Genomic DNA, 25,919 nt, shown 5'->3' with positions numbered 1-25,919 from the left:
AGTTGGTCTTTTTCTGAAGCAGTTAGTGCACGATTCATAGCATACCATACATAAATTTCAGGGCCTGTTTTGTGGTTGTGCACCTCTGATATGTTCAGCACTTCATAGTATGGCTGTGGCATAGACCGCAGCACAAGTCTTAGTTCAACCTTACATCCTGTCCCATTGAAGCGCTGATTGGGCCGAATATTCTGTCCTCTCGGAGTTGCATGCCCTGCATGGCAACAGACAAATGCAACTCGAATGTACGGAAATTCTGCTTCATTTATATCTTTGTCGGTGCAAAATGGATTTTTATCCGATTTTGAAATACGCATAGGATGGCACCCTTCCTTCTTCCATTCCTCATAGCTTGCCCTGAACTCCTTATATGTTGCAAACTTGCTACCTATAGACAGATTTCCTCCACCTGTGTGAACATGGCCCTGCTGTAATTTTGCAAGCTTAATATGCTTATTACGTCGGCGTTTTGCCTTCTTGCTGCCACACACTGTGGTGCTACCCTCTATGCTCACTGTTGCTTGGCTCTGCTCAAGGCCAGCACTTTTCTTTACCTCTCCTTGGCCTTTACCACAAGGTCCAGAAGAGCTGTTTGCTGCTGTGGCGCTGCCCTCGCTTAGCACTTCAGCTTCTGGCTGGGGGCTCACTTTGGGTGTTCTGCAGCAAGCATGAAGTGTCCCACGGCCAGAAGCTGGGCTCTGCTTAGCAGCTGCAGAGGGCGGTGGCACAGTAGCTGGCACGGTCTTGCGCACCTTGTGGTGCAACCACACACCACCAACAAGTGCAGGAGCACATGCAGGCCACTCCTTCATGCTGTTCATTGCTACATGAGCTTTCATTGATGCAGCTGTGCTCTGGTCTACTTTCTTTACCTCTCCTTGGCCTTTACCACAAGGTCCAGAAGAGCTGTTTGCTGCTGTGGCGCTGCCCTCACTTAGCACTTCAGCTTCTGGCTGGGGGCTCACTTTCGGTGTCGTGCAGCAAGCATGAAGTGTCCCACGGCCAGAAGCTGGGCTCTGCTTAGCAGCTGCAGAGGGCGGTGGCACAGTAGCTGGCACGGTCTTGCGCACCTTGTGGTGCAACCACACACCACCAACAAGTGCAGGAGCACATGCAGGCCACTCCTTCATGCTGTTCATTGCTACATGAGCTTTCATTGATGCAGCTGTGCTCTGGTCTACTTTCTTTACCTCTCCTTGGCCTTTACCACAAGGTCCAGAAGAGCTGTTTGCTGCTGTGGCGCTGCCCTCACTTAGCACTTCAGCTTCTGGCTGGGGGCTCACTTTCGGTGTCGTGCAGCAAGCATGAAGTGTCCCACGGCCAGAAGCTGGGCTCTGCTTAGCAGCTGCAGAGGGCGGTGGCACAGTAGCTGGCACGGTCTTGCGCACCTTGTGGTGCAACCACACACCACCAACAAGTGCAGGAGCACATGCAGGCCACTCCTTCATGCTGTTCATTGCTACATGAGCTTTCATTGATGCAGCTGTGCTCTGGTCTACTTTCTTTACCTCTCCTTGGCCTTTACCACAAGGTCCAGAAGAGCTGTTTGCTGCTGTGGCGCTGCCCTCACTTAGCACTTCAGCTTCTGGCTGGGGGCTCACTTTCGGTGTCGTGCAGCAAGCATGAAGTGTCCCACGGCCAGAAGCTGGGCTCTGCTTAGCAGCTGCAGAGGGCGGTGGCACAGTAGCTGGCACGGTCTTGCGCACCTTGTGGTGCAACCACACACCACCAACAAGTGCAGGAGCACATGCAGGCCACTCCTTCATGCTGTTCATTGCTACATGAGCTTTCATTGATGCAGCTGTGCTCTGGTCTACTTTCTTTACCTCTCCTTGGCCTTTACCACAAGGTCCAGAAGAGCTGTTTGCTGCTGTGGCACTGCCCTCGCTTAGCACTTCAGCTTCTGGCTGGGGGCTCACTTTGGGTGTCGTGCAGCAAGCACCAAGTGTCCCACGGCCAGAAGCTGGGCTCTGCTTAGCAGCTGCAGAGGGCGGTGGCACAGTAGCTGGCACGGTCTTGCATGCCTTGTGGTACACCCACACACCACCAACAAGTGCAGGAGCACGCACAGGGCACCTTCCTGCTGGCTGTGCAGCAACAGCACCAGTCAAGTCCCTGGTGCTTGCACCAGCAGTCGCCGACAGTGCGGGGTACGCACGCACCGGGTCTGCTTCTGTGACTGTGGGCGTCACTGCAACAGCAGTGCAGTGCTGCACAGTGGCAGAAGAAGACGTGCGCACTACTGCTGCCCATGTCTTTTTGGCACTGCAACCTGTGGGAGCTACATTAGTTCCTGAGTGACAACAAAGAACAGGAAAGTTGTTGTCACTTCCCCAGTGCTGTAACAACGCATCAGACTGGTCACCATGCTGGCAGCGCAGCTCTTCATGCTCCTCCTGGACCTGGTGCTGCCACACCACCTCACCATGGCGCTTGCCGATGTCCTCAATGACACTCCTGATGGTGTGACGCAGCAGGCGCCCCAGCAACTGAAACAGGCAGAAACACACACAGCGCTCTAGTATTTGAAAAATGCTTTGGATATTCATGTGGTGTACATGGAGAAAATAAACACTTTCGTGCTAAATTACCCAGTGTAGGGTTTATTTCATCCATAGGACACCGAAATCATGTCTTGGTATCCATGCACTGCTCTGGGAACAAGACATCCAAATGTTGCATATACTACCAAGGACGTCTTACGACAGTTGCCATTTGAAACTTCTGTAACCCACACATAAATAGCTGTGCTCTAAGGTGCTCTGTCTGTTTCCACATGTCAGAAATGCACTTTCTGATGAGCTCAAATTATAATCCAGGGCTATCGCTTGTCAGCAGCTCAATTAAGTGTACATATATATATATATATATATATATATATTGCATAATTTTTAACACAATTTGTTTTGAAAGGTTGAGTTAGTTCAATCTGCCTTAATCAACATGTCCTCGCAATGTATCCAGCAAGTACCCATAATTATTCCATGGCGCACATGCAAGATATCTCATGGTGCGGCCGGACAGTACGACTAAACGATCGTGATAGTGACGTCCGCCAGATGTAATTCGCGCGTGTATATTAATGACTTGCCGCATTATGTGTCTGTTAATATTCGTCTTTACACTGATAATTGCGTCCTCTATCGTAATATTAACACACCAATGGATCATGATTTACTTAATGACTCCTTTGCAAAATTTTGTAGGTGGTGCAAGGAATGGCAAATGAACATTAATTTCTCTCAAACTGTTTCCATGTCCTTTTCCAGACACCTATCTCCATCACTTTTCACGTACACTTTCCATGGTCAGGATTTAAAAAGAGTAACCGAATTTAAATACCTTGGTCTTCATTTCTCTCATGACATGTCATGGTCGAAACACATTGATATCATATGTAACAAAGCTTTTAGACGTCTCGCTTACCTCCATCATTCATTGCATAAAGCTCCAAGGGATACCAAACTGCTGACATATAAAACACTTACTTATCCACCCTATTCTTGATTATGGCTGCATCATATGGAATCCTCATAAGAAATTCGATATTAAGAAATTAGAATCAGTCCAAAATAAATCGGTGCGCATCATTTTTCACAACTATAGCCAACATTCTTCCCATTATACAGTTTCGTACACCTTCTATCACTAAGAGTTCTCGTAATCTTAACCACATCCCTTTCTTTTGCCGAACAGAGATGTTCAAGCACAGCTTGTTTCCACTGGCCATTGAACTCTGGAATTCACTACCTGGAAGCATCCGCTCTTTACCACTGCAAGAATTTTGGAAAACCATTACATTTACTTCACATTCATATTTTTCTTGTGCTTGTATTTTGTTTTCTCGCTTTCTTTTTTCTCTTCACTCCCTCACTGCCCGCTCCTGCAATAGCCTCACCGAGGCTGCAGTATGTGTAAATAAATAAAAGAAATAAATAAAATTAATTGCAAGGCACGCACCTGGCTACCACGTGGCGTCGGGTGCACGCCGTCGGCCTTCAGCATCCCCGACAACTCGCGAGTGCTGTCCAGGTACCTGTAGCCATTCTTGTGGCACAGTGCCTGCAAAATGACATTCGTCTCCCTAGCATCCCTGTTGGATGTCTCCAATTCCCGAGCAGTTAGCGCCCACCGGCACTTGAGAAAACTCGTCTGTCTCGGCAGAATTGCAGACACCACCACACGGATGCATGGGTTGACATCAATGATGCGATCAATTAGTGCCCGGAACCTGGCAATCCGCGTGAGTGGTTCTTCGCCGACATTGTTAGTTCCTACATGAAGAACCACCACGTGCGCGTTTGCCAGGCTATCGGTGATCAAGGGAAACAACTTCTCGATGCGTACACCACTGAATGAGCGCACCTCGACATCTACCGAGGGACCCAGTGTGAAAGATCCTGCAAGATCTTTCAACATTGAGTCTCCGGCAACAAGGACACGGGTCATGTTGAGGGGCTTTTCGGCAGCCGCGCACGAGCACTCCAATAAAAGCAAGGATTAAAGCAACAAATAAATGCAAACAGTTAACGCTAATGTTAAAAATACAGTAAAAATGACATGCACAATTGGAACGAAACAAATAGAACCCTAAGACAATGTAGAATCCACCGTCGCTCGCAGAAAGTTGCACAGTCGACAGCACTCAACGGATCTTCCACGCTTCTGAAACAATGGGTGCTTTCGGAATTAATCGCGTCACCGTATTAACTGTCACGTGATCTTATAGACAATTAATTAAGGCCGGTTGAACGCAGCATCTGTGAGCAGGGAAAATGACACTACAACACTTTTTAAACCAGGCAAGAAAATATTTGCAATACAAAGCGGTACCATGAACATGCGAATTTGGCGCAGTTTATATATGACGTCAAATACCGCGCAACCAACCGCTGGGCGTTTGTTCACATGACTGCATTCTATTATTGACCATGATCCCCGAACTAAAGCTTGCGCACAGGTGAAGCCAGCTTCCACGAATGGGGAATGCGGCCCGCGCGCGTCCTGTCACCGCCCCTCGGTGACACGCTAACCTTGAATGGTATAGATGGTGCACCGCGCCGAAACAGGAAGGAAACAATAATTAACTGCTATATTACGCCTCAGCAGTGGTTGATCAATGTCGCTCTTTAATTATACGAAGGCCCTTTTCAAATATTCCTTCAGGAAATTTGGCTAGATTCATTGCAAGGCGTGGGTTGAAAGAGGGGTCCCATTTAAGCTGCTGAGCATGTGCGGCACGGACGTACGTTCAACACTTCATCAATTCTACAAAGCACAAGGTGGTAGTGCAGTGCGCATGCAAACAGTGCGTTCTGTTCAAAGTGGTTCTGCTTAAAGAGCGTCCACTATATAATGCCTGTCTGCACTTCTCCATACTCAAAGCGTTTTCTGGCCCAAGAAACACGAACTATGGACGGTCGACCACAAAGGACATACGGCAGCGGCCTGATATCCCATTGACCTGGGACCGCTTAATTGTTCTTTGTGTGGCAGCGGTGAAGATCTTCGTGAATACATCCATGGCCATGCGATTAAACAAACGAAACAGGCATATAGTACGCTCTACAGATGCAGAACTTCTTGCACTGGCACATGGCGGCTCGAAAAGTGTGGGGAAACGGGCGGTAAGGATTAATTTTAGTATATATATCTACATTAAACGTAGGTTTCACGGGGCCCATGGGAATGGGTCATTTAAGTGAAAGCTAATACTGTTTGCGAGGAGCGCTATTTTCGTTTAGCTACCACTTGCAGATATATAGACCATACAAACAAGTAGGGTACATTGTCACCGGGTACGCCTCTCTCAACGTTCCCAAACTTCATTGTGGCGCTCAAACACGCACCGAACACCTGTTGGCACGCGCGACACTGAACCAAACGCGATCGTCCTGCACGTATTACGTATGACTTGTGCGTACAGGTAAAATAATAATGTGCAGGAACAATCCACGATTATTTTCAATGTAAATGAACAGCCGAAAGTTGGCGTTCAGGGTAGGTTTCTCGTGCGTAGGGCATCGGCACTCAACTGCTATTGGGTTAGAACGCGCTTGCGAGGACCATTTACAAGATTAAACGCCAGCATATATGCCGTGTTTGAGAAGAAAACGGCGACGGACGCGGCGGTGCCGTGTGTGTTCTATAAATAGAAGATTCGCTGTTCACTTCACGTACCATTGTCTTCGTTAGCCCTTTATATTTGTTAAATTAAGTCTTGTTTCATTTCTAAGTCTACAGAAAACTAAGCCTTTAACCAGTGCATTTGCTGCGGTATACATATAAGCCTATTGGTTGAATGTGTAGTTAGCTTTACCTTTTATCTTTGGGGGCACGAGCGCCGGCGAGGAATGCGGCCCATTTCGTTTTGTGGATTAGCCATACGGTTCCATACACGCATTCCTTGTATCAATGCTAGCGAATGTAAATTTGCCTTCATAACTTATTCGAAAGCACTGCAGTTCTTCAATTGTTTATGTCAGACTCATTTAACTCCCCTCTCTCCCCAGCGTAGGGTAGCAAACCGAAATTTCCTTTCTAGTTAATCTTCGTTCATGTTCCCTTCCTTCTGTCTCCCTCTCTTTCAGAATCATATCGATGTGCATGCATGAGGACAGCGGGAAAGCAAATGACTAACCAAGAATGATCGAGTAAACGAACGTTATACCAAAAGGACAGCGCGCGTACTATTTGGCGCCGCAAATGTGCACCTTGTAGATGACCGTGTGGTGTTTTGTATGGCAATGTATTTTGCCAATAAGAATGCACATACTTGAAGCAATTGAACAGCGCAATCAAAAAACGAGATGAGGGATCGAAGAAGACAAAGGCAGCGTTGAGTATATATCCGCCTTTTGTTTTTGTCGTTGTTTTTCGCGCTGCTTGCCTCATGAATGTAATACCAACTTACCTAGTCAATTATATAGGGTTCTGACGTACAGATGTAAAGTAGCTACATTAAAGTTCCAGTTGCTTTATCCAGCCCTTTTGAGCCTACGTTCATGGCGGCAGCTACATTACTCGAGCCGAACTGCCTTGACTAAAACCCAAGCGAAGTTAAATGCGCCAAATTTAAAACAAGCCTTTTCTAACCTTGAAAGGCAAGTGATTCGCGCTTCTGAGTATAGCAGACGAAAAATGCGCGCCTGCTTAGGCCACGCCTTTGAAGTCACTCAATTGCTCTGTGCGGCCAAACTCAGTCCGGTCGTAGATAGATAGGTAGAATAAACGAATAAACTTTATTGTCTAACGGATAAGGTGATCTATCCACCCCCCGACACGCAGGTCAGGGGGCGGGTGCCGCCGCCTCAGCTGCATGCAGCCTCTTCAGCCAGTTGGACGAGCCAGAACCGGAGCTCAGAGTCTGAGCTGCGGAACAGGGTCTCCCACGTGCCTCTACTACTAATATGGTGCGTCACTCCGGGAAAGTACGGGCATTCCCGTATTATGAGGGTCGAGGGTCCCTCTCGCCCCACAGAGATTACACCTATCGCTCGATCCTGGCCTCGGGGAACACGTACGTGGTTCGCCACCCGGGTGCGGATACGTACTAGTTTGCAGACGTCTCCACGCGACTGCTTGTCTGTTGTTTAATTTCGGGTCTGGCGGGGATACCAGTCTACGATCCAATCTATAATGCTGCGTGATCTCCTCATATTTTAGAATGCGCTCTCCGCCGCCTCGGTCATCGATGGGCCCCGGCCGGTAGAGAGCTCGAGCCAGCTCGTGTGGCGCCTCATTGCCGGGGGAGGCTTCGTGCTCCGGAGTCCAAATTATTTGAATTTTTCTAGTTCGGTCGTGGCTGCGGTTGCCGCGTTGCTGCAGTGGCTGTGGGGAAGGGGGAAAGCGCGGTGGAAAAAAATCGCCCGTGCCGCACGCGGCGAGAGATGTCCGGAGACCTTCGAATCATATTCGACCCCTTGCCTTGTCCTTATAACTCTGACACCGACCCCCCCCCCCCCCCCCCCGCTAAATAAACAAAGAAAGGAAAGCTCGATACTCAAGCTCTCGACCTTTTATTCCGGCCTGAACCATGCATGAACCACGGGCGGCTGGCCAGCTCATGGCAAGAAATACATTTGGGAGTGACTGAATCGATTAAACTTACAGAAAAGTAAAAGAAGCATGTGGACTTAAAAATGGAACTGCACGAAGAATTATTCCTCTTTAACTGCATTTTCTATGAGTTAATCTAATTTAAGCTCACAGCAATATTTTAAAATGCCGTACGTTTACTTGCACTGTTGCTTAATTTGCCTTGTTCACGATCACAAAACCATATAGAATGTAAAATTATGAGGCACGCGAAGCTTGCAAGTGACTGGTGTAGCAAGAAACTTTTTCGAGATCGAGGGGCATGCACTTGATCGCAGTCATGGCATATGAAGGGGCGGGGTGAGGGGCGCGGGGTACTTAATCAACTCCTGAAAATATGACCTTAAATAGCAGCTTCTGCGCCCGATCGTTACTTATCGCTTGCTAACAGTAAATGTGGTGAATGTAAGACCGACTTCCCTGTCTAGAGGATCGTGGAAGAGGGCATGGTGCTGGGCAGGGCAGGTGCTGTTTTGCTACCTATAAATTTCAGTAGGGGGTGGGGGGTGCGTCTTCGGTGTCCAGGGACGAGGAGGGGGAGGGAGGGGTAGGAGAGATGGGCAGGCTGCATATTGACAAAAAAAAATTTCGGGGGAAGGGGCACATGCCAGCTGTACAGCCCCCTAGCTACGCCACTGGCATATATTCTAACAGATTAAGATATCCTATAGAAAGCAAAACCAAGAGTGCAGAAAAGTGATGCACTTCCCTTTAGAACTGATGCCTAACTTAAATATATAAGTGCCATATGAAAGCTTGATATGTCAACAAGTAATAAATTCAAGTTTCATATAATGCTATATTGTCCTTTATTTATGCTTTATATTAATTATGTTTTTATAGTAATCATAGAATATAGGTATGAGAAATAAATTCCTTCCCTTTAGACAAAGAAATTGTTTAAAGATTGTTTGTCCTCTGTTGTTTGCTGAATCAGATGTTACGATTGAAGTAGTAAGCTATTTGATACTGAGTGATAACAGCTACAGTGTTGGGTGCTAAGTTTCAGTAACGATGTTATCATAGGTGACAAACTCATACAAAGTGGGCATATGAGAACACATGTTGAGAATATTATTTATTGTCAGCATATAGCACTACACAAATTAATAATACAATTAAGCTATATGCACAATATGCAGGCCCTGGGGAGGAGGATAACAGGGTATGTGAACCAAAGGCATTTTCGCTTACAGCCTTCATATGTTTGTAGCCTCAGAGGCCAGGTTTTGAAGGGGACATCCATAAATATGTTCAAATAATGAGGATATTTAATTAATGTTTCTGTGAGTGCTACATATATGGGATACTAAGCTAATTGACTGAAATGTTGCTAGGACCACTTGCAGTTACTAAAATAATGAGTTCTATGAAATGTAATGTCAGTTTGCTTGTAAATAATACAGGCTTGAATGCTTCTCATCAGAAAATTTGATGTGTGAGTATGCACACATGCATATGTATGTATGTCTCTATCTGCGTGTGTAGATAAACGGCATGAAATGACAGTTTGTGAGGTAATTTAGTAGCAGCAAAGGGTAAAGTTGGGCTGGTTGATAAGCATTTGTCATGAAGAAACAATGTATAAAGATGGGACATTAGAAAAAAGGCAAGGCACTGCTGTGTTCTTCTTTCAGTGTGCCATTTCGGCACTTCTTTATGAAGAAGTAACATGACACAATATATATAAATATATATATATATATAGTAAATTAACACTAGTCTGTTTACTAATAGGTGGCACATACACTATAGTATAGGGCAGACTTGTACGCAATAAATTAAGTGTGCTTAGTTTCCTTTAAATAATTATTATTATTGTAATTTTGTAACTTACCAATTACTTCGTTTACTCAGTAATGCTCGCTGTAATTTAAAAAAATTTTCAATAACCAATTAGATATAGCCGGGTGTCTTTTTCACAAACAAGCTATAACAGGTGAGCGGCGCAACTTCGGGTACTTAAATATAGCAGGAACTGCAGTGTCCAAAAGGATGAAAACATGTATCAGGGTCACCTCCTTCCCATAATCAGCATCCTGCAGCTGTGCCTCAACCATCTTAACATGGCAGGCTTTCCGATTTTTAAGCTTCTCGTGGAAGTCCAAGTTCTCAGCTTTTCTCTGATAATATATATATATATATATATATATATATATATATATATATATTTTTCTCTCACCTGAAAGCACTTTAGGAGCTGCTTGTCAATTCTTATTGTTTGCTTAGTGAATTCTATGACTTTTCTGATATAGACAGAAGCTTTTGGCCATTAAACACGCATGTTTCCGTCTGATATATTCGTGACTCATATATACCAAATATGCGATTGTGATACATTGTGATACAGCAGCAGTATTTTTAGGGCTGAATAAGATGCAGCTTCACATTAAATTACATTACACACTTGCCCACATTTTCAAGGAACATGAGCGTTTGCTGGGGTCCATTACAATTAGTTGTTTAAGTCTAGGAAGGGAGAGAATGGAAGAAGGAAAGGCAGGGAGGTTAACCAGACTGAGTCCAATTTGCTACCCTACACGTGAGGAGGTGAAGGGGGAGTGAAAGGAAGAAAGAGAAAACAGTCTACATCGCACTTTCACACATTGCACTAAGTTAAGTGCAGGATATCTACAGTCGGGCACTCATGTCTGTTGTCTTCAGGGAGTGAAGAAGCTAGCTCTCGAATGGCTTTCTTGGTTAATGAAATGTGAGGCCAGGCTCCCAAGATATTTGCTCCTGTGAATGGCCTATCGTCCAGTCTATTCGTATGTTTAAGCCTAAATGGCTAACAAGCAAAGGGCGCCGGGAGAAAGTCCAGCAGATGTTGGCTGACAAATATAAACGGCACTTCTGTGACTTAATTGATAGCGATGGCCACTGCAGACGTTGATGCCGGGAAATAGGTAACCTATGGGCATTTCTTTAGTTTTTCACTGATCCTACTGAGGTCACCATCTAGACTCAACAACAGTGAAGCACTGTGGTTCATAGAGGACCCAAACCCGATGATAGTGCCATTGAGTAACCACAATCTTGTGTGCAAGGTGTTGGTACATTACAACACAGCCTTTCTTTCCAGCACACACATCAAGCAAGTTTTCAGTGTCCCTGCAGATGCCTTTGCAAGAAAATGAGGGTAAATAACCAAATAACGTTTTTAAAAGCAATCATTAGTGAAGATAAACAACTTGTAAAGGGCTCCAGAGGATGCACTGAACGAGCCGGGCCAACTCGCTTTATTTACTTTATTTGTGTAATGTTAGTAAAACTAGGGAGGAAAGTAATGTTAATGTAATCGACGAATGTTTTACTAAATATTCAATTAATATAGTGGGGCAGTACTTGGTGACTGTAATCAATCACATTTTTGAAAGAAGTAGTTGTAATTGTAATCAGTTACCTCTTTTTCCTGCAACTTGTACAAGTCTGGTGTAGGGTGCTTGAGTATTTGAAATTTCTAATAGGAATTGATTAGTCTTTAATTTGCTATTCAGTTTGAGAATTCACTATTCAATGTTGTAAAATATTCATTTCATTTGATTACAATATAAGGAAAAACAACAGTTGCTGCAGTCTAGAGGGAGAAAGGTTGATGTGGTGACACTTGCAAATGAGTCTGCTTCAGGAAAACTATAATTGTTATGCATACGAATGAGTTTTTAATTAAAAGCCTGCACAAGTTTCCAGTCATTGATAAGCTTGTTTTGCCTTATACTGCCTAAAAATTTGGTGTCTTGATTTAGACAAGGCGATTTATTATTCAGTTAGCCTCACCATGTTTGGACTCCTTTAATATAATATACAGTGCTGTGGTATCATATCTAGAAACTTCAAAACATGCATCTGATTATATGTAGTCAAAAGTTCGGCGGAATACCGTCTGGTCAGGTAAAAGCACTGTTAGAAAATGAAGCAGGTCACTGACCAAGGTCAAAATAAAAATGAAATTGTTAAAATTTTATTTTTATTTTGACCTTGGTCTGTGACCTACATCAACTATATGCACTATGAGAGCATTGCCTGTGAACAATGTGACATACAAAAGCAGGCAATTGAGCTAAATGGCTGAAACACTGGCTTTTGCCTTCTTGTGCCTTTTTGCTCTCCTGTGTGTCTTGCTCAGCTCGTGTTATGGGTCACGACCAAATGGCCCAAATCTACACAGGCTTTCACAGCCTTTAAACCATTCATTTACTATGCTTTACTTTAGGAGACATATGTCTGTGTGTTAATTGTGATGTGCTGTGTATAAAACATGCATGGAGACTACATGTGCACATACATTTCACCCTGTCATCATCTGAACTCTTTGCTTTTTGTTCCCTTTCTCCACCATCACACATGTGGAATAGCAGGACAGAGGCAAAGCTTCTAATGCCAACTTCCATGCCTTTCTGATATTGAAAATTTATTCTCCCTGTACTTTCCAAACAAATTTTCTTTGTCACTGGTTGTTGTATACTAATCTTGTCTGTTTGGATTCTTCCATCTAATCATTTATGTACATTCTTTACTGGGCAATTTTCATGGTTGTTACACTTATTGTCTTGTCTGTGCGATAGCTTGATGTGAAACAACTTTCCTACTGTTGTTCCATTTCAGCAGGTATTTCTTTTTCACTTGTGCCCAGTGGCGTAGCAACAGGGGGGGCCGGGGGGCCGTGGGCCCCGGGTGCAAGGGGCCAGTGAGGGGGGGGGTGTCATATACGTCTGAAGACACCCCTCTTTCCGCCGGCTACACCCGGGGAGGGGGGTGACAGAAGACCTATGGGCCCCGGGTGCCAGACGACCTAGCTACGCCACTGCTTGTGCCTAAATTTTCAACTCTCTGTAGCAATATTTTTCCTTTATGAGCAAATGGCCTTGTAATCAAGAATGGTTTTGGTGCCTGTACGATAGGAGTAATCTCTTCATTGAAGTACAGTAACCTCAGCACACTTAAGTGTGAATTCACCTATTAACATCAATGCCTAAGCAACGAGATCATATGTCGGCAGTCACTCTGCAAGCTGCCACCGGTTGAAAAGTTTGTTCATCTTGTTCACGTGGCACTGTTGGCACATATGTCAACAGCAGAGTATGTGCCTAACCTACAGTACCTATTCATGAACCATTCATAACAATGGCAATGACATAACATTTAAGAAAGTATTTTAGGGAAATCACATTGCAGACACTTACAAAAACTTATTTTGTGTTGCACTTCTCTTTGGTAGTTTTAACTCTGCATGTATGTTTAATTGTTTGATCACAAACCATGTGCTATATATGATCAACGTGCAAGTTACTTATCAAGCATAAGTCCAATGATAACAATGGGCGTGTGCATTCCCCTGCCCCCCTTGAAGTTTCTGAGTTGTTATACAGTGCACATATGCTCTTCATTTTCAAACAATAAATTAGTACGTAAAACCAGTAAATTTAATGTCAACTTATGGGTTTCTCTAAAGTGCAGACACTTCTTAATGGAATAGCACATGATTTTCATTGGCTTCTTTAATTTTCTTATGTACATCCTCCCTCATTCCAGAGCCACTGAATATGTGCCACTTCGACACAAGGAGCATACAAGCCTTAAATGCATTTTTACATATGCTTCAAACTTCTTTCTCCTTACACCTGTCCTCCCGGAATGAACATCAAACATTGCCTTCACCCTCACATCCACGTCTCACATTGTGGATCTGCATGAACTGCTGCTTGCATTTCTATGTATCGTGTGAACGCTGGGGTGCATAAACATTGCATGCTGCACATTAAAACGAACACAGTCATATGCATTGAATTAAGTAATATAGCGCTAAAGTGCCTTCGTTACATATTTTTCACTTCATATATATTCCGATAGGTGCATCGAGTCTGCATAGTTTACACGTCTCTCTTCACACAAAATTTAACTGACACATTTTAAGAAACCTTTACTTAGTTCATCCAGCAAATTCAAAGGCAGGAACATAAAAGAGGCACAGGACTAGCTTTTTTATACTGTCTTTCTTGTTACTACAGTCAATTAACCGAAATGAAGGAAAATGAAATCACTGCAATGATTCTATTTTATTACAACATTATTAAAGCTGTAGCGACAGAAAATTGTCTATTTGTATAATGAGTTGTTATTCAGGTGGCCCCCTTCCACCGCCTAGTTAGATTTTTTTTAGCAATTAAAGAAAGGTCCCTCAGCATCTGCACTTTTTATTTGCTACTGAGAATCTTGTGAGGAGTATACACTTGCTACCAAATTGGGCCCCAAGGGTGTTGGTCTTTCCTTAGAGCAAATGTAAAAGCAAAGAAAAATAGCAGCTTTTTGCTAGCCAGAAGCAGGCACTTTAAGCACCTGGAGTTTCTTACTAAATTCAACATCTCTGTTGGGACTGGCTATAAAGAGCTTGTAGAAATGTATACCCATGTGAAAGATCTGTACTTCTAAGCCATTGAGGGCAAGTAGTCACTACTGAAGAAAATGTTGTTCCATACAACAATTTCCAATTTATAAGTTCTACCAATGCTGCATCAAGGTGTTTGCTATTCTGCCTTGCACCTCAGTTTTACTGTACATATACATTTTACCATGTCACCCGTAGGAAGGGTTTAATGCTGTTCATGAGTGCTCTCACAAGCATTCACCATCACAGACAATTTCCCATAGAAGTGGTTTTGCCATAGAAAACAACGAGGCACAAGAATCATAGTAATTGATGCTGATCAGTAATTAGACAACCAAGAATGTGGGCAGGAACACTTTATTTTCAGCACAGATGTTCTTGTTGATGAAGAACTGCTACTTGACTGTGGAAATCTGCACTTCGACGTACACCGCTGGGCTTCATCACACCATGCCGAGTGCAAGTATCCTGTACCAGAAAGTCAAACCATGTTTCATCTGTGAAAACAAAATGAGTTTGAAACAGGTAAAACACATCCAAGAACAAATCCAACAGATCAGAATTACCTTTGAGTGCATATAGTATGAGTGCACTGTGCCATGGAAACATATAGTTTCCATGGCACAGTGAAGAAACCTTGATCCTCCCACTGTTCTTGTGCGAGAAAAGATTAAAGTGCAGGTGTTCTGTCCCATTTGGTGTATTTTTCACCTTTTCATAAACAAAAAAGATGTTGTTTTAACTTGCCCAACTGTCTTTACGTCTCCATTTCTCTGTTCGCACACCATGATAACTGCAGTTAAACGCTGTAGTAATGCTTAGCTTGAATTAACACCAGCTACATGCACTGTACTGTTGAACATGGCAGTGCAAGTTAGATTGATTCACAGCACATTCATGTGCTATATACATTTGATCTTCGATTGTAGGCGAGATAAATAAAAGGAAGGTATGTAAATAAGAATGTTCCCTGATGAGCTATGCAGAAGTGCTCTCGCATTTAGACAGAAGCTGAGTGCAACTGCAGTGAACAAGAAGATAACTTATACAGCATTTAAAATCAAGGATCTAAATATGCTATAGATCTTTCTGAATTCATGGTAGAAAATCTAGGTGTTAAAGGTGACACACATTTAAGCAGGTCTCTGCTCGGAATGGTAATGCTATGTGTCGCCTAGTTTTATTAAATATGCCCTACCACTGGTCTCCCGAGCTGAGGCTGCTGACCAGTTGCAAATGCAAATCACTCAATTATGTCTAGGGCACACTTAAGCAAAACGCAGAAAAAAATGACTGTGCCACTGAGAATGTACTAGAGGCTCCAACAAAGCAGCTGATGGCTTCCATGGACTGGAGCAAGAGAAGTGTGTCTTGCACAGATTGTGGTTACTCATGGATGCTATTTAAAACGTTTTATATATTTCAGTTAGTTCTTGGATTCAGGCAAAAAATATGAATGTATTCTGCATCCTTTTCACCGTTAAATACTCGCACCCAGGTTACCACAGGTCTGTTTTTCGGCATCAGATTTCTTCTCAGAAAACTACCCCTCTAAAAAAAACCTTCACACATACATAACCCCAACCTCTCTTCAGGAGAGCCATTACACTGGTCTCTGAATATAACAAGTCTACTAATTACATAGCGACTCCTTTCTATGTATGTTATGTATGTCTGCACCTTACAAAGTACAGAAACATTTAATAATGACAGTATGACAGGTACACAACAAAGCAAAAGGATGAAACATCACGCATGCTGCCATCAATGTTCATGTCTCCATTTTAACGTGGATGTTCTTAGCAGTGAATATGTCTTTATTCTATTGAGTGTCATATCACAAAAGCGAATGGCAAGGGTCTTTGCATTCTAAACTGACAAATGTGCTGTAGTATGTTTCAACACAATACACAATGTGCTTTGCAGTGAAGCATACTAACAGTGGCAAAGGTGAACCTGTCACTAGGGTTTCGGCTAACTACGGCGGGCGTGTCCTGCAGCGAGGCATCTTCTGTATTGCGGTACAGCGTACTAATAGTGACAACAGCTAACCTGGCATTTATGTATGGCTTTAGCCAACAAAAGTTGTCGAAACGTCATCCTGCCGCGAAAATCTGCTTTGTTGAGACTAGAAAATTCGGTTAATAATAATACTTTATTGATGGCTTGAGAATAATACAGTGCAGGAATCGGGCCTGGCAGACAGCGACAGAGACATCAGTAACACGTTATTAGTTTGTAGACAACAGTGAAGAAAAAAAAAAAAAAACACATGACAGGCTTCCGGTCATGCATGCAGGGTTCGTCGCTGACTGAAACCCTACATACCCAATTCGCGTAAACCCTTCCAATTATCAGCGTGCTTCACTGCAACACACAAATATGTTACGGTGGTAACAGTGGTCGAAGATGCTGGTGCAAATGTTTCGACAGGGGAGCTTGCCTTCATTCCCAATGGGGGAGAATTAGCTGGTAAGACCTTTGCCAAGTGACGTACCGACGAGCGTATGGTAGTGGCTGGCAGAGAGGCAGGAGTCTAAAAAGCGTTTTAAAATTCGGTTTCGTAAGGTTAGCTTCGCCGCAGTACAAATATGTTGAGCGGTTAGACATACAGAATGTTTTGAGGTGAATCATAGCAAGGCTGCCTGGCCTTTGATGCAAAGCAGCTTCAGAGGCATGCTGATATCATGGCTAGTTATGCAGTTCCCCGCATGCGAGTGAGTTCCCTGCTATCGGCGGTTTCCCAGTGACATACAAAATGACATTGGTTGACTGTGTTGTAAATGGGCGACGGCACTATATGCTGATGCAAAACCGTCGTTTCGCTTTCGAAAACTGCGCTCGGCTAAAGAGAACACCTTGACTCGCATATGACCAAAGCAGTTGAACAGGAAACTACGAAATAACGTAGCTATTATGGAAGAAATCAACAGTTCAGAAAACAAATGGCCGTGTAAACATTAACTGGCTTACGAGGTCGACAAACCAACGGTTCAAAGCATCACAGCCACGTCCGAAATAGCGTTGAAGGCCGGCCAGTACACTTAGGCGCCTCGGCGCGCGTAATGTAACAGGAGACGGCAGGTGCACGCGTACATCATTAAGGAACACATATTATATATGTCGGTGAGAGCGGTCACTCTTCAGTTCTGACATGCTTCACCGCTGAACACTAGTCTACTGCGGCGAAGCTGACTTCAGGACGCTGATTTCTTCAACTTCTCTAGCGAGGCAGGTCCGTTTATCACGCTTGGCATCGTTTGACCACATCTTCTGCATTAATTTCGTTTGCTATTTTTAGTTTTCTTATAATAGCGACCCTGTATAACGCAGTAGCAGAGCTGGTGCCGTGGCGTTAGGAAAGGTAAGCGTGTACGCAGCAGGCACGGCGGCATTGGCTCTTGTTGGGAAACTTCGAAAGACGCTCTTCCGCGCGGCGATGCCATTTGTATTATTAAAAGAATGCAGGTGATGATTAAATGAGCCGCAGCAAAGCTGTAAAAAAGCAGTAGTAATGCTGTTCTAAGATCCTCTCGCTCGAGCGAGATGGTCTTAGAAAAAAAGCGCGATGTAACACGATCTGACGGAACAGCTCGTCATGTCAGTGTTTTCTTACGTCCTCGTTCTTTCGCGCATCCTCCCCTGAACCAGACTACTGAATGGTTCTGCGCACGCACTGACTATCGTGACGGAGGCAATACCACTCACATAGCAGCTCTATAAGATGCCACGGCCCATTCCACATGCCGGCTGCAATTTGACGCGGCCAGGAGGCAAAATATGCGCGCAAGATACTTAACGGTAACGCATCAAACAACTCACAGCCCCACGCTTTTATTCCACGCATATAGCTTGGAAAGATGAATTACTCACGCTGTAAGTGGGCACGGAATACGGACCGCTTCGCAGCGCAACCGGTCCCGTGAGACAGACGCCATGGAAATGAACGGATGTGACATCATGGGTTATAGCGGACGTGACGTCATGGGTGAACGTAGACATTTCGGGCACCTTTCGTTTGCTGTGCCCCGGGCACAGCAGACACGGCCTTGTTGCAGCTCTTGCACCAAAACCGGTTGCCACTCATCACCTCTCCGAAAATAGGTGTGAATAAGAGCTTGTTCCTGGACCAATACCAATCCTGTCGTGGCTTCTGCACAATTCCTTGCAACAGCAAGAGACCAAGAAACACCCACATCTCCTCCTCAGTCACCGGCACCCATTTTTTGACGCGGCTATGCTCACACGGACCGCAGCCCTTCACCTTCTCAGCAGCATTGCGGTTAGTTTCTTCGACCACCATTGAAATGAGTTCATCATCGAGGAAACGCTGAATATATTCAAGCAAGTCACCAGGCGAGCTTATAGTGAACGTCTTACCGGGAACTGCCAGAAAAGGAAACCGAGGAGGTCGTGTAGGAATGTTCGTGACGTCGATCTTCATCCACTGACGCGCGCTCGCATAGTTCGCTTCCGAGCAATCATCTTCTTCATCAGAAGAGCTGCTGAGTACAACATCATCACTGTCATCCTCGCTCCCTGAAACAATGTACAAATCAGTGTCTGAATCACCATCGTCTGACGAAGATGACGACGAAGAAAAGCGCCGTTTCCGAGAAGACGGGCCAGCAATACACGTGTCGCCTCCACTGGATGCCATTTTAAAACCAAGGTTGCCCTACGAAAAAAAAAGTTTACGCGGTTGAAGAAAAAGAAATTAAGCGGTCAGTGCTGCCATCTGTCGAGTAAAAATGCAAGCTACGCCACAAACGTGCGCCGCTCGTCCGAAACGCTGGAGGGAAGAACGTATTCAGCGCGGACGAGCTACACTCGTCCAAAACGGTTTGGGGACGGCCTGGCAAGGACGAGCACAGCTCGTCCAAAACGGTTAAGGGGTTAACGGACATCGAGGGATGTGCTGCTCGCTGCAAGTCATGTAAATGCAACTGCGTCGACCGCCCACTGTTCAGCGCTGAATGTGTGTTTGGTGTGCTGTGCATGAAACGATTGATGCAGCCGTGCAGCGGGGGTGGCGGAGGAGCTGAGTGGCTTAGGGTTTGCGCGTTCACAGACATGTGCTCCCGTCTTGGTCTCATTAGTGGCTGTCGCGGGATTGCAGTGTGCTAGCTCCTTGCCTAGTATGAAGTTTACGACGCTAACACACAGCATGTTCACGTTTTTCCGCGCTATATGTCATTTGCATGACGGCCGAGTTGAAAACGAGACATATAGCGTTCTTTGCGTTTGTGTGTTGTAAATTACGTTCTGTTGTGGAAGTTCTGGGAGTCTTATTACGCAAGGAGTGCAAGCGTAAACAAACACATATGTGTGTCTGAAATTCTGAATTACCCATAATGCCCTTTACGACTGATAAGTGGGCTACACGGCCTGTGTGAATCAGCTACCGTATGTTGCGATGCTCTTTCGTGTGGTAGAATGATGCATGGTGCGCGTTTATTTCTGTACTGTTGTAAAAACCATTTGTTTATTCACTCAATACAAATGTACGGCTTCTTCGCCGCAGTACAGCTTAGTTGTGCGGCGAAGCATACTAAAAGTGGGAGGGGGCCGCTATCAGCCAGCATAGTATGTCCACTTAGGCGACCTCAGAGGCGGCGGGTGCGTGAGTGTATAATTTAAGAAGTCTTATTATGTCCAGTGACAGTGGATATCATTAACTGTAGCACCAAAGTAGTGGACCACTACCAGAACAAAGGCATGTAGTATGCCCATCTCAATTCTTGTGCTTATGCCAGTCTTCTTTTTTATAGCAATAGCTGCTATGGGCTAACTCCCCTGGTTGTTCCGATGTCTACTGGTGTTGTCACTGGAATTCCCGAATTTCTTGCTAGAATATTGCAAATAAAGTTCTCATTGTGCTGCGAGGATTCCAACATACGATCAAAAGAGTGGCAGTCCACAATTCTACATTTCAGCCACTCTGCTGAAGGTACAATCGTGGTGAATACTGATACCGGAGAGCGTGATCTAGCCAACAGGTGCCTTGATTGGCTAACACCTGCTCAATGTCTGCGTACTGTATATAGAGCTGGCATCCACACCTTCAAGTTCTTACACATGACCTTCCCACTTGTGAAGGCAGTCCTATGTTAAGTTTTCTTCTTGCATGTGATGACTGATTGAGTGCATCTGCTTCATTAATCTCCTTCTAGTGCTTGGCTTCTCAGATTTACTGGATGGAGCTGTTGGTGTCGTTTTCCCTCAAGCAAAGCGAGAGGCCTAGCAATGGGTAGCCCAAATATAGATTTGAGAAAACCAAAACGAATTCAGCAGTAAGAAGCTAAAGGGTTGTTTTGGTGTGGATCAGTGGCTAAGTCTTCAGTGGCCACTTCAACACTGAGGCACAACTGCCACAAATAAGTACGACTCTTATTTTACTTTTTTAAGGAGATTACCGACTTGCATTGGCAAGTGTTCACTTCAACAAACACTGCATGAAGTAAGCTTCCTGCACATATTTCACCAGCTACTGCATCATTGTTTCACATTATGAGTGAAATTGCAATTTTCTTTATGCCACAACTTGCCCAATTTTGTGTTTTGCAGTAGGATGTTAGCAGTGCTATTAAGGCACTTAAATACTCATGAATAGTAGTACAGTGAAAATAAAGTAAGAAAGCAGTGGCTTTTTGTGCGTAGACTATGCATACACCTGGTGTTCTTATGGTCATTTTTTCCCTATCCGCTAAACCATTCTAAACAAGAAAAGTTTATACACAATTGGTTTATACACAGACCACAACTAAACCACAGGTATCGTTGGTAAGCAAAGTATATTTATTCGGTGACATTTTCTGCAGCCCTGCTATTGGGCTTTCCTTCCTTCCTTTTCAGCTGTGCAGGTTCATTAAGAAGTGATGATACAGTTTGACAATTTTAATCGTTGAAAGACTTAGCGAAGCCTTTTTCGAGTTGTTTTTTCTTGGTTTCAGACTCTTCACATTGCATTTTAAGGCGTGCTTTCTGTGTTGCTTTTTCTTTACGGGTAGGGCATGTCAACATATTTTACACCATTTCAAGTATTTAGTACCATAGACTGTTCTTAGATGGAGTCTTGCCCTTTCATTCTGTACAATATGATGTCGGTTTTTTTTGTCCAAGGCCGATTTACAGCGTGATTGTAGCATTTTGCTAAGTTTTGCCTCTGTCACCCAAGCTTGAAAGATTGCTACCCACTGGTGGTGGCATGACACATGTCGCGTTTCTTCTTCAATAAAAGGAAGTCTATCACTTATCCTGTGCACTGGTTGTCTTTTGTGTCTTTGAATTGCAATTTGTTGCCTATATTTGCTCTTGTTGCATTTCAGATTAAGAATGGCTATCATAATTGACATTTAACCATATTGCACACAATGTGGATATGTAATTGCAATATATGGCCACCATAAATATAATAGAAGTTAATAATTCAAGAATAGTGCCTTTGCATGGTGGTGCAGCCATGAATTGTGGCTACAAGGTACCAGCGCTGCAGATAGCACTGCTTGTGTAGAATGTAGTTCAACTCTACTACTTTCAAACATCATTGTTTTTATCTGCATTTGTATAGCTCTAGTTTCTGTGAACAACACACATCTGGTGGAAGAGTGGCTTGTACCTGCAGTTGGGTCCAATGAATAGCCAAATTTCTGCCTGTTTTCATGTTATTAGCATATTAGTAAAGGCAGTAGTTTTTATAGTAGCCTGTTTGCCCAGTGTAGAAGCCGCTGCAGGGTGTCAGGATCTCGTACACATCTTCAGCTTTGCAGGGGACACAGTATCTGGCACATAGTTTGTCACAGGCCATGTATTCGGGGCAAGTTGAGTTCACTCACTAGCAAAGGGAGAACCAAGCTTCTCGGATATGAAGTAAACTGCCTGTGTACTCAGTGGCCTTCATTTCGTGTGACATATGTGGTTATAGCGACCCTTGTTTTAAGCACTTCTTGTCCAGCAGCGGTCATTTGCTTTTGAAACACTCAGGATAGCTTTCAGCAAGCTGGACAGGAATAACTCTGAAAAACCAGCAGATGTTAATTGTCGCACTTATCATGCGAAGCTTCGTACAGTATGATGAGGGCGTAAATAAATGAGGGTGTTCCTCAAGGCCTTGTAGCACATGTCACGAGTTTGGAGCAACATGATGTATAGCACTTTTTTGATCGCATGCTTTTAGCAGGTGTGGCCATGGTTGAAGTGCAGTGCAAGGTCAAGAAAACAGATATCTATGAGCAGCACCCTGGTAAAGGAGACTCTGGGAAAACTAGTGGGACGCCTATTGAACATCTGGTTGACCCACTTGCTGGCTCCATCAGGCAAAGTATGATAAAGAAAAGGGAGTCATCAACACATCAGAAGGTTTTTACATATAAACACTGCTAAGGTCATAACATGCCAACAAGTCTTAGTGCGCAGGCTATGCACGACCAACTACATATGCCTTCTGTTCGGACATTGCTCATTGTAACTAACAAGGATGGAGTGGACAAAAAAAGAACAGCAGCTCCATTAATTTGGTTTCACTGGTATCAACAGTGTTTTGTAAGTGTACATTGCCATACTCCCCAATGCCTTCTTGGGTGACATCAGCAAGGACCAGCTTGAGGCAAGCGGTCAATAGACGTCCTTACAAGCTAAAAAATGCATGCATGCATAGAGAGCACATTGTGTACAAAAAGTAGGCACTTCACAGGGGCACTGGAGAAGGAACAGGTTATTAACAGTGGGCAAAGACAAGCTACTAAACACCCAACACTGTTGCCATGTAACAACCTCTGAAACAATCCCTCTTAAAGAGGAAATCATCTTTGTGTATCCATAAAGAAGGCAGATGGGCAAAGCCCCTTCAGTAATGCTGCCAGCTTCAAAAGCCCATTTTGCACATCCTGAATGCTTCCTTCTTAAGAATTTGCTGGGTGCAAGCATTCTACTGTCCAAAAGCTCTCATTGAGAGCACTGTTGGTTTGGTGGCAATAAAGTTCAGAAGCAATTGCAACAAACCTCCCTTCCTAGTTGGCCTGGATGCTCACGGTGCTTATGAAGCAGCACCATGAGGCAAGCAAGGTGAACCGATGCCTCCAAGCCCTTGTTCGTTTATCACACTGTTCTGTTAGTAACAACCATGAGACTTGAAACCAACAAGCTCAAGCTCAGCACTCGCATGGTTACTGCGGAGGATCCATAAAAAGCACAAAAACAGAAAGAAAACTCAATGGAAAGGATAAAGCACCATTTAACACTTAGTATAGCTACAGCCCACCCCCTTCTTTTATTTTGTCTGGTCGTGCTACATCTTTTTACTATATATAGGCATGAACTTAGGTGATATTCCCAATCAGTGTCCAATTTTTATATACACTATGTGCTGGTTCAAAAAGGTGCCTGGAAGAAAAAAAAAGCTGTGCTGCAACCATCTCGGCAACATCTTGTCCCTTTAATAAAAATTATGCTTCTATATTAACTTGAGCCCTCCAGTTTAGAGTAAAGTACCAGTGCACTTATGAACAATGAATCAATTCTCAATGAGCATGTGCAGTCCAGCCAAAAGCAGGGGCAAGAATCCACATTGTGCTCCTGCATTGAAGGTGAATAACACGTACCATAATGGTGAATGTGCTTTAGTAAGCTTCCCTGCAATATGAATTTGTGATGTACAAAGAATTGTCAATGAAGCTTACCACGAGCACAGATGCACTTGCAAATTAGGTCACAATTGAAAATAATGAGCACAGTGTAAACCTATGTGCCCTTTCCACTCTTAGTATGCTTTACTGCATGACGCTAATTTTCACCCCTGTATTGCGGTGTAGCAAGCTACAATAGAAACTTTGCATAATTAGGCTTTTTAGGATTATCTTTCTCGCAATACACTAATATTTCGCGGTGAAGCCTAAGCAATGTACGGTGAAGCATACTAAAAGTGAAAAGGGGCCACTGTCACTGGACATAATAAGAGTTCTTTAATCATACGCTCGCGAACCCGCCGCCTCTCAGGTCGCCTAAGTGGACATACTATGCTGGCTGATAGTGGCCCCCTCCCACTTTAGTATGCTTCACCGCGTAACTAAAATGTACTGCGGCGAAGAAGCCGTACATTTGTATTGAGTGAATAAACAAATGGTTTTTACAACAGTACAGAAATAAACGCGCACCATGCATCAGTCTACCGCACGGAAGAGCGTCGTAACATGCGGTAGCTGATTCACACAGGCCGTGTAGCCCACTTATCAGTCGTAAAGGGTATTATAGGTAATTCAAAGTTTTAGACACACATATGTGTTTATGTTTACGTTCGCACTCCTTGCGTAATAAGACTTCCAGAACTTCCACAATAGAAAGTAATTTTATATGTCTCGTTTTCAACTCGGCCGTCATGCAAATGACATATAGCGCGGAAAAACGTGAACATGCTGTGTGTTAGCGTCGTAAACTTCATACTAGGCAAGGAGCTAGCACACGACAGTCCCGCGACAGGCGCTAATGAGACCAAGACGGGACATGTCTGTGAACGCGCAAACGGAGCCCCTAAGCCACTCTGCTCCTCGGCCACCCCCGCTGCACGGCTGCACCACTCGTTTCAAGCACAGCACACCAAACGCACATTCAGCGCTGAACAGTGGGCGGTCGACGCAGTTGCATTTATATGACTTGCAGCGAGCAGCGCATCCCTCGATGTCCGTTAAGCAAAGTCGGACACGGCGACGCCACATCGCGGTTCGCAGAACTTCGCTGCCGAGGCGCTAGGCCACTTCGATATTTCAATTGTCACCACCGCCGGGTTCTCAAGAAAGCACGGGTCACACAACGTAGATTCTGTAGTGCCAGAGCTCATCGAGGCCAAAGCCGCACTGCCGCACCGCCACTACTCACGGCTTTCCGCCAAGTAACACAGAACCTACAACCAACACACAAGCAACGCACGCACGATTACATGAGCAATGGGCTTCTTCGATTTTCCACTTCTGGCTGCCCGAGGGCTGCCAGAGCCAGCCAGAGCGTCTTCGTTTTTCTCGGGTTGCTCCGCCCACCGCGCTACGCACTTCCGCCGGGCGTTCGTTTTGCTCGCGCTGGACGGTTCTGGCTACCCGCGGGCTGCCAGAACCTGCCAGGACGATTTTGGTCTGGCTGCTCTCTGGAAGTTCTCTGGCTAGCAGACACGGAGGAAGGAAACTAAGGAGAGGCCCTGACGTCACTCTTTGTGAAGCAAAAGTGAAGCCGGAATTTGGCGTTGCTCATGGCGATGCTCCGCCTTTTGGGCCACCCTCCTCTCTTGTTTACATCTTTCGCGAAACCACGCCGCGCTGCGCGTGGTGTCGCGCGCTCGCGCAACATCTGCCAGAGCACGGTGCAGGTGCTCTGGCAGATGCCAGAGCACGCAAACCCGCCCACTCAGCGCCTTTGCCACGGCCCGAAACCTAACAGAGCAACACGTGTGAGC

General features: G+C 44.7%; 1 protein-coding gene and 2 long non-coding RNA genes across 3 annotated transcripts in view; 1 reads left to right on the top strand and 2 right to left on the bottom strand.

Moving 5' to 3' along the window:
* The window catches only part of LOC129386807 (uncharacterized), a 157,164-nt gene that overhangs the window by 7,090 nt on the left and 124,155 nt on the right, over positions 1–25,919 (bottom strand). The window lies entirely within an intron of this gene.
* Positions 7,142–14,227, top strand: LOC140212888 (uncharacterized). The gene is made up of 3 exons (XR_011889863.1): positions 7,142–7,412; positions 11,180–11,236; positions 13,630–14,227. It is a non-coding gene; the product is annotated as an uncharacterized lncRNA (long non-coding RNA).
* On the bottom strand, positions 14,824–18,537 carry LOC129386832 (uncharacterized). The gene is made up of 2 exons (XR_008614113.2): positions 18,356–18,537; positions 14,824–14,950 (listed from the first exon to the last, which is right to left on the bottom strand). It is a non-coding gene; the product is annotated as an uncharacterized lncRNA (long non-coding RNA).

This window comes from Dermacentor andersoni, chromosome 8 (genome assembly GCF_023375885.2).
Source record: "Dermacentor andersoni chromosome 8, qqDerAnde1_hic_scaffold, whole genome shotgun sequence".
NCBI classification, from domain to species: Eukaryota; Metazoa; Arthropoda; class Arachnida; order Ixodida; family Ixodidae; genus Dermacentor; species Dermacentor andersoni.
The sequence above is the reverse complement of the archived record's forward strand: the minus strand, read 5'-3'. Positions and strand labels throughout refer to the sequence as shown.